Below are 17197 nucleotides of genomic sequence, written 5' to 3'. Positions count from 1 at the left end.
TTTAAAAGACTCTTTGGAAGGCTTGGAGTGGCAGTAATTTTTCAACTTTGTCCATTTAGAAAAAAGGACCTTCCAAACCGAGGGTATCTATTTTTAAAATAAGCATATCTATGATAACACATAAGTTACAACTAGTTCTCATTCATCAGATAAAAGTAGTATTTCTATCGAGTATACATTTTATGTTTCCTAGCTACTAAGTTCCTTCGGTTCTTAAGAAATTACTATTTACCAACCAGGCAAAAATTCCAGACTACTACAGACAGAAAGTGTACTTTGATGATCAGTTTCTTTTTCCTACAGATTTACTTATTTGAAGGAAAATGAATAGCAAAATACATAAAGGCAACAGTAATAATTCCAACCTCACAATCAGGTTGGAATTCATTAGGCTTATAAAATGTTTCTCTCTCTCTTCTTTAACTTAAAGATTATGAATTCATGAAGGGGGGAAAGTGGGTAAAAGGGCAGAAAATGGGAGATATCTGTAATACTATCAACAATAAAAATATATTAAAAATAAAATAAATAATCTGTAATTTAAAATCCCAATTATAATCACCGTTGGTGTTAAAAAGAAAGAATTACATTTATTTATCTGTTAAACTATATTCACAATGCTTTTGCCTATAAATGCAGGATACAAAGAAAAATGAAACCAAGGTAATCAACAGAAATAACCTTTATCGTTTACAAAACATATTCAGAATTTCAAGTCTCAGATAGTTTTAGTTAAAATTGACAGTAGTGATATATCTTTGATTATTCATATACCACATTAAAGTTTTTCTGCATTAATTTGATAAAATGTCTTGACAAGTTTGATATGTGCAAAGTGAACTATGACTTCACCTTCTTTTAACCTCTTCTTAGGTTTCTTCCAAAAGAAAATGTCTTTAAGATTACTTACTACTGCTTAAACAGTGCTACCTCTATTACAAAGTTCTCCACTTTCTTTAGTCCAGACAATATTTTCTATTTTCAGGGAATGCTTGCGCCATCTACTGGAGAAACATATTATCACTTTTGTCAAACAAGAACTATAATCGCAACTTTGAAACAAAATCAGGCCCTTTGCTTTCTCCCATTTTAAGGCATGTGTGAGTAGAGGAAAAACATTTTCCTCAACGTAACAAAAATATACACTCATTCAAATAACTCAATATTCCCATCTTCATGGAATAACTTGACAGTTATACATTCACAGGCAAAAGTAAAGTGAAAGAGAAGCGCAGATGGAGAAAAGGAGATAAGTAACCATTTTGCACCTACGTTTTTAAACCAAGTATAAACAGAGGCCCTCTCCCATTTAATCATAAAGTTAGGGCTGAAGATTAGAATTCTGTCATGTGAACATGTAAAATATAAGGGTTACTTCACAGAAAGGAATTAAAGCCATTCTGAAGGTATCTCTGAATTTCTCTCCCCCCCACCCCCCATTTTAAAGCACTCACTGTTTATTAACTGGCCAGATTACAAAAATAACCATGGTAGATATCTCAGTCCATCCTTCTAATAAGTCTATTGAGCTGGTCTTCCCTGTTGTCAGCGTTTCCACCTTCCACAAAACGGGTGGTCTTTTCTTCATTCTAGCTCTTGGAAGATAATTTGAAGGGCCACAGGAAGCTGTCTGCTTCTTTGAAGCATTTTCCAACAGTACAGATCTCACGAGTCAGCTTCTCCATGCAGATGACGCGGTATTTACCAAAAGTTCGAGCAATCAATGTGTTCTTTCGGGGCAATTCGCTTTTTGTTGATTTTGCCATAACCATGCTTGGAGATGAATACATTTACTGACTTCAGGTTCGGGTACCCCATGTAATACATGGTTTCCCAATCTTCTGCGTGTTCACTGAAGCCTTGTGGAGCTTAACAAAGGTGCCACTGGAGATGTGGCAAAGGTGCGGCAAGCACCATTCCAACCTTTGGGCTCACACCACTGATCCCACTGATCCCGAGGACAAATGCCAATCAGCGTTCCGCAGGTAATAAAAGTTGCCAGGTTTCTTGACGTCCTAATCTCAGTTGCGTACATCTGCCTATGTTCCTTGTGATAGTGTTTTAGCTCTTTCTTCCTTTTTTGTGTGTGTGTCCTCATTGGAGGACAAGTTCATTGATTTTTAGAGAGAGGGGGAGGAGAGAGAGGGAAGGAGGGCTGGAGAGAGGAAGGGAGGGCTAGAGAGAGAAAGAAGGAGGGAGGAAGGGATGGAGAGAGATGGAGGGATGGAAAGAGGGAGGGAGGGAGGGAAGGAGAGAGAAACATCAATGTAAGAGAGAACATAGATTGGTTGCCTACCATACGCAGCTGACCAGGGATCAAACCTGCAACCTAGGTATGTGCCCTTATAGGGAATCGAACCACCACCTTTCAGTGTACCAGATGAAGCTCCAACCAACTGAGCCACACTGGCCAAGGCTAGCTTTTTCATAATAACCTTCCCCCTTGCCTTTGGAAGCGGCTTTTGGGCAAACTTGTTTCCCAGGTGCTTGATGTTCAGCTCTGCCAAGTTCCTTTGCTTTTTCTTAAGGGTTTCTGGCGTAGCAGGAACCTTCTTTTCTTCTCTTCTGCCCCTCCATGGTTACAGCCAGAAAAAGCACTCTTAGTAAGTAAACACAATAATAAGATGGAGCATAAAAAAAAAATCAGTACATAGGAGACAGTAACCTGTGAATATATATTTGTTTCAATTCTCTTTATGGTGGCACCTCCGAAACAGCAGAAGAACTGAAGAGAAGTTTGAGATCTGTTCATTTGCAATTAATGAGTGATATTTTTTCCTAGGAAAAAAATGGGGAATCTTGCTTGCAGGTCCGAATCATAATTACATCCTTGGGTGGGGTACAAACATATCCATGTTTCAGTGAAATGCATGAATTACTAGGAAGTTATAAATCATACTGTAACTGGCTAGAATCCGATCATTTTCAATTTATCAGAGGGCTGTTCCCCACTTTGTTTGCTCTAAAATTAGAGGAAAATAGACAAGAAAAACTTACTTCACAGACTGCAAGACATATGTTGGAGTCAGTGCTCTTCAGTGATATTTACTTAGTATTTACTTGGTGCCGTTTAGGACAGAAGATATGCTAACCATTAACATAAAGTAGAAAAATGATGAAAAGTGAAGATAAACTACCAAAGAAGTCAGAGAGTCTCAGATGGATGGATGATCATAAGCAAATAAATGACCCTTAAGAATCAAATAAAAGTAAAACATATTTACGGACTCTACTCTAGAAAGCAATACAAAATTGTAGTAAATATTAAGGGAATTTTCAACAACTTAGTTTAAAATATAAAAAGATTTCCAGTGAAACTTATTCAGTTAGCATTCAAGTTAATTAACCTTTTAATTAAATCTAAAAGTTTAAAATGACAGACTATAATAGAATATATTCTGTGATAGCATCCATTCTATTCTGATGCTTTTCAAATAACTATTCCCAATGCATTTCATCATAGTTTTCCTTATAACAGGTTATATTTTTAAAGATTTACTGAATTCTAGCCATTTTATTTTATAGTTTACATATATTATGTCAATTAATATAACAACCTATAAGGTAGATATAGCTATTATTATAAAACTACCATAAATATAGCCTATAACTTCTGGTACTTTTAACACTACAAAAATATTCACTTAATATTTATATTTCAACTTTGCCACCAGATTCACTTCACAGTTATAGTTAACTAGAGGCCCGGTGCATGAAATCCGTGCATGGGAGGGTGGGGGGAGTCCCTCAGCCCAGCCTGCACCCTCTTGCAATCCGGGTCCGCTGGCTCCTAACCGCTTACCTGCCTGCCTGATCGCACCTAACCGCCTCTACATGCCTGCCTGATCGCACCTAACCGCCTCTGCCTGCTTGCCTGATCTCCCCTAACTGTTCTCACCTGCTGGCCTGATCCCCCTAACTGCTCTCCCTTGCCAACCTGATCACACCTGACTGCCTCTGCTTTGACCCGCCACCGTGGCTTTGTCCGGAAGGCCATCCGGAAGGTCATCTGTAAGATGTCCAGTCTAATTAGCATATTGCCCTTTTATTAGTATAGATTGTAAAGGAATGGCCACCACCTAATCCTATATAATAAAAGACTAATATGCAAACAGACTGAATGGTGGAACAACTGGACGCTATAACATGCACTGACCACCAGGGCGCAGACGCTCAACACAGGAGCTGCCCCCTAGTGGTCAGTGCACTCCCACAGGGGGAGCGCTACTCAGCCAGAAGCCCTGAGCCAGGCTCACAGCTGGCAAGTGCAACAGTGGATCCCAGACTGCGAAAGGGCACAGGCTGGGCTGAGGGACCCCACCCCCCCCCCCCCCCAGTGAACAAATTTTGTGTACCTGGCCTCTAGTATGTACATAAAACACTCACCTTCACGTATGATTTTAGCTCTTACATATGGAGAAGGTGGCCTTGATCTCAGAACAATCAGACCAAGACCACTCCTTGCATATTGGGAGGATGCATCCTGGACTAGTTGTGACTTGGTTGTGAATGAAAAACTGGTCACTTACAGAGGAGGCCATTCCCTGCTGGTGGCTGTTAAGGTAAGAGTCTTCATTTGGAGAGAAGACTAAGAGCGAAATCCCAGGGCACCTTTGTGAGGTACCAGCTAAATCAGGCCAGCCTTTGGGTAGAGCACGACAGCAGATAAACAGTCAGAACCCACCAGGCTGATGGCAAGCTTTACTGGTGTTTCTTTTTTCTTTTAATCTTTATTGTTGAAAGTATTACATAGGGCCCCCCTTTTCTCCCTTTAATGGCTCACGTCTTCCCTGCTCCCCCCAGGCCCTCACCACCCCATGGTCTGTGTCCACGGGTTATACATATATGCATACAAGCTCATTGGTTGATCTCTTCCCACCCACCCTCCACTGCCTTTCCTCTGAGGTTCAACAGTCTGTTCATGCTTCTGTGTCTCTGGGTCTATTTTTGATCATCAGTTTATTTGGTCCATTAGACTCCACATATGAATGAGATCATGCGATGCTTGTCTTTCTCTGACTGGCTTATTCTCTGTGGTGACTTTATTTGTTCCTCCTCAGCATAAAGGCGTTGGAAGTTCTAACTATTGTAACTGATGAAAGAAAAACAAGGAAGGAGAGTCCAGATGGAAGAGAAAAAAAATGAGGGGCAGGCAGGGCACATCTGAGTCCTGGTCTGGTAGGAAGGAAGGATGTGAGAGAATACCTCCAGGGAGGGAAACCCACATCCCAGAGTATTCTCCTTCCTAACTAACACATTAGAAGTTTATGGTTCTTTTACAGGCAGCAGGATTCTCTTCCAGCAGTTCTCACTAACTCTCAGGAACAGGGGAACAAAGTTAACCACTTATTAAAAAGGGGTTAGTATAGTCTCTATCTGAATATTACACTTAGGATTCTAAAACTGGTCTCAGCTTTTCCTAACTGTAAACAGAGGCAATGATTGGTTTCCTAAATTGCCTCAAAGAATTACTCCAAGAATCAGATGACCCAGTAGATATAATAGCTCTTTCAATATAAGGCCATGTCTTGACATCATCACAAGGAGTTATATTTGAGAAATTAAATTACTTGGCTGATTTATCTATATAATAGAAAACAAATGACTTAGCTTAAGTTTCACTTGATTGAAAATTGGGGCGGGGTGGGGGGCAAAGGATGGAAGTGACTAATCAACTAACTGTTCTGACTCATCTGACCCTGGTTGTATAATCATGGGGGGGCAGTAGTTTAATTCTTCAGACTCATTTATTGTTCATGTAGGAGAGGAACTTTTCCTAAGAAATACATTTTCACAATATTTCAAGCCCATTTGATAATTTTTAACCTAATAACTTTTCAACAGTTAGAAGCTTTAAAAGTATGTCAAAATCCACCTATTCTAATTCAATGGTTCTCCAATGTTAGCAAGCGCTGGAGCTTGCAGAGGGCTTGGGAAAGCCATACTGCTGAGCTCCACACCCTGATTTCTGATGTGGAGCAGCCTGAGGACCTGCCTTTTCTACAGGCTCCCAGGGGATGCTGGGCTCCTAGTGCAGAGACCACACGCTAACCACTGATCAGTCTATACCTACTGCAACTCCAACAAACACAAACAAAAATCGCAGCCATATGCACATCTAAAAAGCTATGTTACCTAAAAATATATAACTAGTTAGGGTTTCCCTACAGTAGTACTCTGAACAATTTTTCTAACTGAAGTAAACCAAACAAAAAAACAACAAACACAATTTGTCTCTTTTCTTCTTATACAGGGGTGGAGAAAAGTAGGTTTATGGTTGTTCATATTGGAAATAATGCAAATAAATGATACATTAATTAATTAATACAAGAATAAATTCTCACTGACTTGCAACTGTGAACCTACTTTTGCCCACCCTGTATTTGATCATAGTGCCCCTATGTGGATGGAAACATTACTGACAAGAAAGAAATTAGAACAATTCTCAAGAGGATGAAGTCACTGTAAATTAATCATTGTATTTGCCAGAATGCTCAACCTGGTGCTTTGCCCAGATACACCAAGAACCGGTTCATGGAATCAATACATACTTGAGAAATGCTAGCCACTCTTACCCTCAATGTTTTATTTAAAAAACACTAATGTGTTTTGCCAAGAATTGCAAAATCTCTTTTAGCTCTTCACTTCTATGCTGGCATGAAGTAATCCTATTTAGAATACAGTAGAATATATATTAGTGTCTCTCTCTCTCTCTTTCTCTCTCTCTCTCTCTCTCTCTCTCTCTCTTCTCCCTTCCCCCTCTCTCTAATGTAATGCCCCTCCATGGTTGCAGCCAGAAAAGCTGGAAGTAACAGGAAGACCAATACTATTCTATGCTCTCCATTCTCACAATCATTAAGTTCCTCAAAGCTGTGATGGCATCTATATATACTAGAAGTCTGTTGCATGAAGATTCATGCAAGAATAGGCTTTCCTTCCCCTGGCTTCGCTCCTGGCTGCCCAGGAGCCTGCAAGTCCTCGCTCCCGGCCAGAGCACCACTCCTTAGCTCCCTCCACTCCCTGCCCTCCCCCTCATAGTAGGCATCCCACCCTGCCCAGCCACTCCGTGCCTGTGTATGCAAATTAACCAGCCATCTTTGTTTGGTTAATTTGCATACTCACTCCTGTTTGGCTGATGGGCATCACAGAGGCACAGTCAATTTGCATATTTCTCTTTTATTAGTATAGATAAAAGCCTAATATGCAAATTGTTCCTGCGGGAGTTCAACCGGGAGACTGATCGCTTGCTATGACATGCTGTCCACCAGGGGGCAGCGCAGGATGAAGGAAGGCCCCAGCCGGCAGCCAGAAGGCCCCGATTGGCCCTGATCGCTGGCCAGGCCTAGGGATGCTACCTGTGCACAAATTTTGTACACTGGGCCTCTAGTTGTAATAATAACTCATTTAGAGGTTAGAAAGAAAATCATTCGTGCTTAATGACTGTAAGGCAAGGTGGTTACATGTGTTCTGCTAAACTTGTTTCCCCAATGCAAGATTACTGGCAATCATCTATTTGTGCCATATCCTCGAGGAATTCTTTAGGATAAAATCAAGTGTTTCCTAGGTGTAATCAATAATATCTTTACACTCCACTCCACAGAAATGTGCATAATATTTTGTGGTACTATACCTAAACACTTATCAGCTGAATATACTTTTTACTTTGATGGGGATATATGGAATCAATACACAAAGGAGCCTTAGTCAATGTCACAAATTGAATACTATTATATCTAAAAATCATTTAACATAATTTTTAACATAATAGTAAAGAGGCTTGGAGCTTAAAGGCTTGATACTGACAATCTTTTTCTTAATAATTTTCTTACACGCAAATATGTGTCTTTTGCCTATTTCCTCTCCTACCTACTAGCATTTATATACATATATCTTCTTCACTTTTCATCATTCTCTTACCTTCATATATATTTGAAATGTATATTCACATTTACGGTGGGTTTTTTGTTGTTGTTGTTGTTTTTTTTTTTTTTTTTTTATAATTCTGGTAATCACTCAAATCAACAATCTCCTCTGGTATAATAAAGGAAAGACATTCACAGGACAGAATCACATAATTTGCTGGCACCACACCGCGGCACTATAAATGCTAACGGGGGCTAATGAACACATTTACCACTTTGCCTTTTCCTTAGCTTCCTTAAGCACACATGAAACACTCAGAAAAGCCTCATGTTATTTCATGCCAATTAACAAATTGCTAACATGTCATGTTAATAAAAAAAGCAATTGACCTAAGTAGAAGGGCTAATTAAATGGAGTAAGATAATTAAACGGTTCTCAATATGTAATCAAAAATTATGGCTGGAAGTGTTTCACAATGTTGTCTTTTTGTTTTCAAGTATCTATCCGCAAAATTCTAATCAGTGTATCCATATGCATAAACGGCAGCTCTAGTGCAGATGTTAATTTGTTGCATGATGGAAATCAGGTGTTCAATTACAAATAATGGGGTGTATGAGAGAACGGCCAAGATTTCCATTTAGCTGAACACATGCATCTCAACCGACAAATGATTGCAAAGCATTCATATTGGAATTAGCTACTAATATGCACCGGAGGCACATCGCATTTCACTCCTTTATTATCCTCATTATATAATCTTCACATCTCCAGCCCTGTGTGTTCCCTAATGTGCCACCGACGTAGAAGTTTGAATATGTGGTGATATAAATTACATTTACTGTACCTGAGTTCTTTTAAAAGAATGATTTCGATTTTGATCTAAATTCCAGGGAACTTAAACATGAGAAATTTTGTTTCCTTATCTTACATTTCAATAATCAAAATAATTTGCTTTTGTACAAAGGCAAATTCCTTAAACTAGGACCATTATACATGTTTAACAGTTAAAGCTTATTTCAACAAAGCCCTCCCACTATATTGTCTAAATGTTATTTTAGCAAAATAACTACGCAGAGGCTATCAAAAGTACTCACTTGGACAAAAGACATTATGCACATTTGCTTTTTATATAAATTACTACAAAGACACAGGCTTAAAATGTATTTATGGCCCAGCCGGTGTGGCTCAGTGGCTGAGCAATGACCCATGCAACAAGAGGTTGCTGGTTCAATCCCTGGTCAGGGCACATGCCTGGGTTGCAGGCCTGATCCCTGGGGGAAGAGGGCGTGCAGGAGGCAGCTGATCCATGTTTCTCTCTCATTGATGTTTCTAATCTCTCTCTCCCTTCTTCTCTAAAATCAGTAAAAACATGTATTAAAAATGTATCTATGAATTAAGATAGTCACCATGCCAAGCCTGTATTCTGATACAATTCTGAGAGGATGAATAAATATCAGACTGATACTGAATTCTATGTCCTATCTTAAGACCCAAAATTTAGTTTGAAAATTATTTATTCCATAACTAACAGGGCTATACCTCTCAAACCCTAATGTCAGATAACTGCAGAGTAGACGATGGGAAGGATCATCGTGTCAGATGGCAGAGTAATAGCAGTGTACACCCTTGGGACTTCATTAATTAAAAAAAAAAAACAAAATACATTTTAAGAAAGAAAAAAATTAATTCTTTTCATTCTTATTTCAATGAAATCAATTTCAAAATATGTAACTATGGTCCCTTACTCATTAAAAAAAATGCTATTTCTGAATGTGTGGCAACTAGCAAAGCCTCAAATATTATTTGGAGGCAAAAATAGAGAGGAATAATTTCTATAAACAAAGAGACGAAAATGTGGTGAACTTATGGGTCAAGTCTGGCCTGCAGATGTGCTTTGAAAGCACAGCATTAAATATATATATATATGTATATTTTGAATTTCTTTTCATGTCCTCTTGATTCTCATAATGCTGATCATTCCACTCTTCATGACTTTATAATTAATCACTTCACACATTTATGTGGCTTGCCTTGCCTTTGGTAGCATTTGAGTTTTATGAGCTCCTAGTATAATCACTTGAAAAAAGCATTGCGTACTATTAGACAGTGGTGCCTATTGGTTTAGGAATAAGCTCTGGAATTCGACAAACTGAGGTTTAAATCATGGTCACTTACTAGTTGTATGACCGGTCAAATTTCTTAACCTCTTTATGTCACAGTAATCTCTCAGTAAATTGGCATAAAAGTGATCTCAATTATATCACACAAATATATAATTATATAAATATATCACAGAGTTGTGAGAACTAATTAAAATGATATATATTTAAAGTACTTAGCTACTTTAAATGTATTTAAAGCAATCACTCTGCTTTATTTTGATGTCACAGCTATAGGAAGTCATACACTTCATCAGCTTGCTAATTAACAGAGTAACAGATGATCACACTGGAAGGGTGATAGTCTACTAGATAATGAACGCATAGCCTACTTTAAAAATTGACTGCTGCTGTTAAGGCATCTTTCTGTTATATTCACATGACTTCTACAGAAAGGGCACAACTACTGAAGTTATCCTATTTACATTGGCCACAAACTCCTTTAAGAACTAATGGAAACCATCACTGTAAAACTAATGAGGACACTTACATATATTTGAAACTTCAACAAGAAACCCACTGCAAGCAGATTTTGTTTTAAGGCTAATGGTAAAATTGCAGGTTAATGGAATGTTATATCAAGTCCAACATCAGAAAACGTGACTCATATGCACTTTGAGGCCTCTTCGAACTTTTCAAAAAATTCTACTATGTAAATATAAGTCTTACTTTTACTTTTCCAATCGTACTTGAGGATAAGAGAGAATAACAAGACCTTAGAAGAAACCCTGAACTAAACCTCACTGCTAGGGAGAAGGAGAACATCTGTAACAGGACAAGTTGCCCTCACTGAAATCACCTCTGTAATTGGGTTTCTCCAAACCCAAATCTTATCATAATATCCTCTCCATAGAATAGGGTAGAAGACACAAGACAATGATAGATTTTAACGAATGCCCTTTTGCATTTATGAATAATCAACAGTTAGAGGTTATAGTTACAGAATAGTAAATAAAGCAGACTCAACAAATGGAGGTTTTTGTGGTTATAATTGTCAATTAGATACCTATCCTTTGTAAAACAGTGCACTAAGAATTCAATGAGGAATTAAAGATGAAATAGACACAGATCATGGACACAGGGCTCGTACAAGTAGGGCAGCTAAGGCATTTTCAGACATAGTTAAAATACACAGTAGAAAGCTCTATGGGATTCAAGGAAGAACACTGTAATTCTTCTATCAATTGAGCATGTTGAAAAATCCAAATTACTTCCCACTTTAACTAGAAATCATATTTATGAAGATCAATAAGCTGAAAAGGTACCCAAATCCAATACATTTTTAAACTGGAAGTTTACTGGGGGAGAAAAGTCAACACACTTAATCAGGTGAGACCGTTTACTGAGGAGGGTTAGAAATGGTAGAGTGACATTTCTACACAGATGGATCTTACGGCAAACAATCTTTTCATGTGAGTGGGGCGGCAGGAAAAGAAAAGGGGGTTTGGAAGATGTTTTCAGTAACAGTATTCACAGCACTTTAAGATAAAAAAAACTTAGCTATTGGATCAGAAGTATGGAAGGGGTGCCAATGAAGATTAAGGGAAGGGAGGCCCAACCAAGCCTCCCAAGTTATTAGTTGGTCAGACTTGGTCATCACTGATTAGACCCAATAATTCACCGATGGGAGTAATGAAAAGTTAAAATGGATGAGCTGCATATCTGAGAAGACTTTCATGAAGCATATATAGTATTCAAGTATTAATCTAAGAAACATATGTACAACTAACTATCTGTCCTAGGAAGTTTGCACAAATACCTGTGAATGGCAATTAAAAACAAAGAACAAAAACTAAATATGATGCTTCTGAGAGTATAGAAACAATGCATACAAAGGGAAAATTCTGAAAAAAAAATATTATGAAGTATAATACAATAAGAAGAATCACATTTATGCCAATATAGAAGGCAATTAAAGATAAAACTAGGTGAGAAAAATAAAGGATCACTATAAATAGAAAAAGTAGCTATTTTGATGTGAAAAAAGACTTCCTGAAGAAATGGGGGAAAATCTAACTCAAGTGATAGAATAAAACAAAATCAAATCAAACCCAAATTAAAAACACACACACACACACATTAAAGAGTCAAGGTTAGCCCTGGTTGGTGTAGCTCCATTGGTTGGGCATCATTCTGTGCACCGAAAGGTTGCTGGTTCAATTCCCAGTGAGGGCACATGCCCAGTTTGAAGGCTCAATCCCTCATAGGTGGCATGTAGGAGGCAGCCAATTGATGTTCCACTCTCTCATAGATGTTTCTCTCTCAGTCTCAAACTCTCTCTCCCTCTCCCTTTCTCTCTCTCTACAAAAAAAAACACACCAATAAAATCTTTTTTTTTTAAGTCAAGATTATTAGAATGTAAAAAATAGAGGAAAAATGAGCTGAATTCAACTCAAGAAGTTAGAAAAAGCACAACATAACAAAACTAGAGAAAAAAGAAGGAAATATAGATTTGAGCAAAAATCAATGTAATAGAGCCCTAGCCGGTTTAGCTCAGTGGATAGAGCATCGGTCTGGGGACTGAAAGGCCCCAAGTTCGATTCCAGTCAAGGGCATGTACCTGGGTTGCGGGCACATCCCCGGTAGGAGGTGTGCAGGAGGCAGATGATCGATGTTTCTCATTGATGTTTCTAACTCTCTATCTCTCTCCCTTCCTCTCTGTAAAAAAAGCAATAAAATATATATTTTTAAAAAATCAATGTAATAGAAATAAAAAATTAGAAAATGAACACAATCAAGTGTTAGTTTTTTATAAAAGATTAGTAAAATAAACAAACTTCAGGAATAATAAAAATTAAACAGAGAAATATAGAAACATTTTAAATGAGAAAAAAATGGAAAAAGGATAGCTATAGACACAATAAAATATTTTTAAATGTTAAAATATCAGTATCATTTTTCAGATATAAAGGAAAATTGATGCAAGATGTACTAAAAAATTTAAACAGACCAAGTCACACTAAAATTTTTGAAATGGCTATCAAAGACCTCCCCTTAACTGCTAACTAAAGCTTCCATTCCAGACAATATTACAAATACAGCAAAATTAAGAGAAAGATACAATAAACCCCTTTATGTATGGGGAATACATTCCAAGACTCCCAGTGGATTCCTAAAACAGTGGATACCTGTATTTACTACTAGAGGCCCAGTGCACGAAATTCGTGCATGGGTATGGTCCCTAGATCTGGCCTGTGATCAGGGCCATCTTCCCAGGCTGCTGGAAGCCAACCCCGTCCTCCCCCCTCCCCCCCCCCCCCCCGCCGCCGCCACCCTCCCCCGGTTCCCCATTCGTGATTGGGCGATCGGAGCCTGCTGGTCAGGAGGAGGGACCTAGAGGTTGGCTGTTCCCGCCCGCTTGCTGGCCCTGCCCCCTGCTGCCACCCACACCAGGTTCCCCATTTGCCATCAGGCAATCGGAGCCTGCCAGCTGGGGGGAGGGACCGAGAGGTTGGCCGTTCCCACCCGCTTGCCCCCGCCGCCGGTTGCCCTCTGTGTGTGGGTTGACTGGTGGGATGGGGGCTTTGGCCTGGCACTGCCTATGTCAGTCACCACCCACCCCCAGTTCCCCATTCCCCATAGGGCGATCGAAGCCTGCTGGCCGGGGGAAGGGACCAAGAGGTTGGCCAGCAGGCTCCCATTGGGCGATCGGGTCTTGTGGGTTGGGGGCAGCTCCTGCATTGAGCATCTGCCCCCTGGTGGTCAGTGCGCATCATAGTGACTAGTCATTCCACCGTTCAGTCTATTTGCATATTACCCTTTTATTATATAGGATTATTATATAGGATGCTATGTGTTGTTTTTCTTATAAATACATACCTATGATAAAGTTTAACTTAAAAATTATGCACAGTAAGAGATTAACAAAATTGAAAAATTATAACAATATACTGTAATAAAAGTTATATGAATGTGCTCTCTCTCTCTCTCTCTCTCTCTCTCTTTCTCTCATAACTGATCTAATAACCAAGATGGTTACTAAGTGACTAATAGATGGATGGCTAGCTTATACAGCATAGATATGCTGGACAAAGGAATGATTTACGTACAGGGTAGGATGGAGTGGGAGGTCAAGAGATTTCATAGGGGCTTGCAATTTAAAAATTAGGATTCTTTATTTATGGCATTTCCCATTTAATATTTTTGGAGATTTCCTTAACAATCCCTGACCCCATGCAGGTAAACATTCAGCATCAGGGTGGTACATTTGTTACAACTGATTTATACCTACACATCATAATCACCCGAAGTTCAGAGTTTACATTATGGTTAAACCTCGATGTTGTACACTATACATGTAATTGGACAAATGTATAATGATACATATCCATCATTATGGTGTCATACCGAGTATTTTTGCTGCCTTAAAAATCCTCTGTGCCCCCCTCCATGACTGGCAACCATAGATTTTACTGTCTCCATAATTTTGCATTTTGCAGAATGTCATGTAGTTGGAAACATACAGCACATAGCCTTTTAAAAAACATTGGCTTCTTGCACTTAGTAATATGTATTTAAGATACCTTCATGTCTTTTCATGGTTTGATAGCTCATTTCTTTGCAGCAAACATAATTCAATTTTTTATTTTTAAAAAAATATATTGTTATTGATTTCAGAAAGGAAGGGAGAGGAAGAGATAGAAACATCAATGATGAGAGAGAAACATCGACTGGCTGCCTCTTGCATGCGTCCCTGCTCCTCTCCCCCCGACAATGGGGACTGAGCCGGCAACCCAGGCATGTGCCCTTGACTGGAATTGAACATGGGGGTCTTCAGTCTGTAGGATGATGCTCTATCCACTGAGCAAAACTGACTAGGGCTAATTCCATTTTTTAAAATATACCACAGTTTATTTATCCATTCACCTACTGAAGGTCATCTTGGTTGCTTCCAAGTTTTGGCAATTATGAATAAAGCTGCTATAAACATCCATGTGCAAGTTTTGTATGGACATAAGCTTTCAACTCCTTTGGGTAAATACCAAGGAGCATGACTGCTGGATCAAATGGTAAAAATATAATTAGCTTTGTAAGAAACTGCCAAACTGTCTTCCAAAGTGGCTGTGTCATTTTGCATTCCCAACAGTGATGAAAGAGTTTCTGTTGCTCCATATTCTTGCCAGCATTTGTTGTCAGTGTTCCAGATTTTGGACATTCTAAACAAACTTTCAATAATAGAAAATCTTACACGGGTTGTTCTAGTAAAAAGATTTTTAAAAAAACAGAGAAAGTGAAAGAAAATGAATAAAAACAGAATAAAGTTGATCAACTGATATAATGAGATCACTATAACTTTTATTTCCAAACTTCAAACTAGATGAGAACCTTAAAAGAAAAAAAAAATGTTGTTGAATTTCACCTATAAACATAGATGAGAAATTTGGCAATGGAGATGACCATATGAATTACAGAAAGAAGAGCTCAGGTAGTAAAAAGCAAGTGAAAACTTACTCAAATTCATCAGACAGATAAACTGAAGAGGATATTTAACTTATTTAATTATTAATAACTTCTATAATAAAACATTGTGTTCCATGAATGTAAGGATGATTTAACATCAGAAAAACCACCAAACGTAAATCACTATATTGATGGTTTAATGGGAAAAATAATATTAATACCTTAGTAAATACAGAGAAAACATTTGATACAGTTCAATATTTTTTTAAATGTATATTTTATTGATTTCAGAGAGGAAGGGAGAGGGAGAGAGAGATAGAAACATCAATGATGAGAGGGAATCATTGATTGGCTGCCTCTTGCACGCCCCCCCACTGGGGATCAAGCCTGCAACCTGGGCATGTGCCCTTGACTGAGAATCAAACCTGGGACCCTTTAGTCCATAGGCCAATACTCTATCCACTGAGCCAAACCAGCTAGGGCCAGTTCAACAATTTTTGCTTTAATAAATAATTTAGTAAAGATGTGTACTAAGAACATAAAGCAAATATTATGAATAATAAAATAAATTTAGGTATTTTGATGGTTAATGTTATGTGTCATCTTGACTGGGCCACAGGATGACTAGATATTTGTCAAATAATATTTTGGGTGTTTCTGTGAGGATGTTTTTGGATGAAATTAACATTTTAATCAGTAGACTGAGTAAATTGCCCTTCCTAATGTGGGAGGATCTCATCCAATTAGCTGAAGGCCTGAATAAAACAAAAAGCTGATCCTCCCACAAGTAAGAGAATTCTCCTGTCTGACAGCCTTCAAACTGAAACATCGACTCTTTCTGGTTTCCAGTAGCTTCTGGCCTTCAGACTCAAACTCAACTGGGAACACTGGCTCTGTCGATTTTAGATTTGCCAGACTCTATAATCATATGAGTCAATTCTTTATTCTAAATCTCCTAAGACACACACACACACACACACACACACACACACACACACACACAAGCATGTGTATCCTATTGCTCTTGTTTCCCTGGATAAACCTGGCAAATGCAGCAAATGCAGATTTAGTTCTAAAACTGGGAAAAGGCAAGAATGCCTGTTGTCACTTCCAAATAACATAGCACTAGAGGCCCTGGACCATTGTATAAAACAAGAAAAAGAAAAAGAGTAAAGACAATAAATTAAAAGGAAAAACTGCTGTTACTTACAGATGACATAATCACCTACAGAACAAAATATAACAATATCAAGTCAACTTCTAATAGCCATCATTATGCTTTTACATCCAAAAGCAGAGGGGGAAGAATGGATTGCCCTCCACATAAAAATGTGGGAAAATTGGCTTGTTAAGAAAACAAAGGTGGAGACTTTCCTTATACAATATCCACAGCATTAAAGGTCTACTTCAAGAAGCAAGAAAAATTTCAAATTAATTATCTAACCCTGCAACTAGAAGAACTAGAAAAAGAACAACAAACAAAGCCCAGAGGACAGGAAATAATAAAGATCAGATAGGATATAAATGACATAGAGATTTAAACAACAATACAAAATATCAATGAAACCAAGAAGACAAACAAGATTGGACTAGCTGGGTCATTCAATTGGTTGGAACATCATCCAGGACACCAAAAAGATGATGGGTTTGATTCCTGATCAGGGCATAATCCTATATTGTGGGTTCAATCTCTGGTCGGGGAGCTTGTGGGAAACAACCGATTGATGTTTCACATTAATCTCTCATATAAATGATTCTCTCTCAAATCAACAAAA

At 38.3% G+C, this 17197-nt stretch overlaps 1 protein-coding gene and 1 pseudogene across 1 annotated transcript in view; both read right to left on the bottom strand.

Annotated features, from left to right (window-relative positions):
- The window catches only part of CADPS2 (calcium dependent secretion activator 2), a 486663-nt gene that overhangs the window by 187751 nt on the left and 281715 nt on the right, over window positions 1-17197 (bottom strand). The window lies entirely within an intron of this gene.
- The window catches only part of LOC103302626 (60S ribosomal protein L7-like), a 31912-nt pseudogene continuing 16214 nt past the window's right edge, over window positions 1500-17197 (bottom strand).

Source organism: Eptesicus fuscus, chromosome 14 (assembly GCF_027574615.1).
Source record: "Eptesicus fuscus isolate TK198812 chromosome 14, DD_ASM_mEF_20220401, whole genome shotgun sequence".
Classification (NCBI taxonomy): Eukaryota; Metazoa; Chordata; class Mammalia; order Chiroptera; family Vespertilionidae; genus Eptesicus; species Eptesicus fuscus.
Note: the sequence above shows the minus strand (reverse complement) of the source record. Positions and strands in the feature narration are given on the sequence as shown.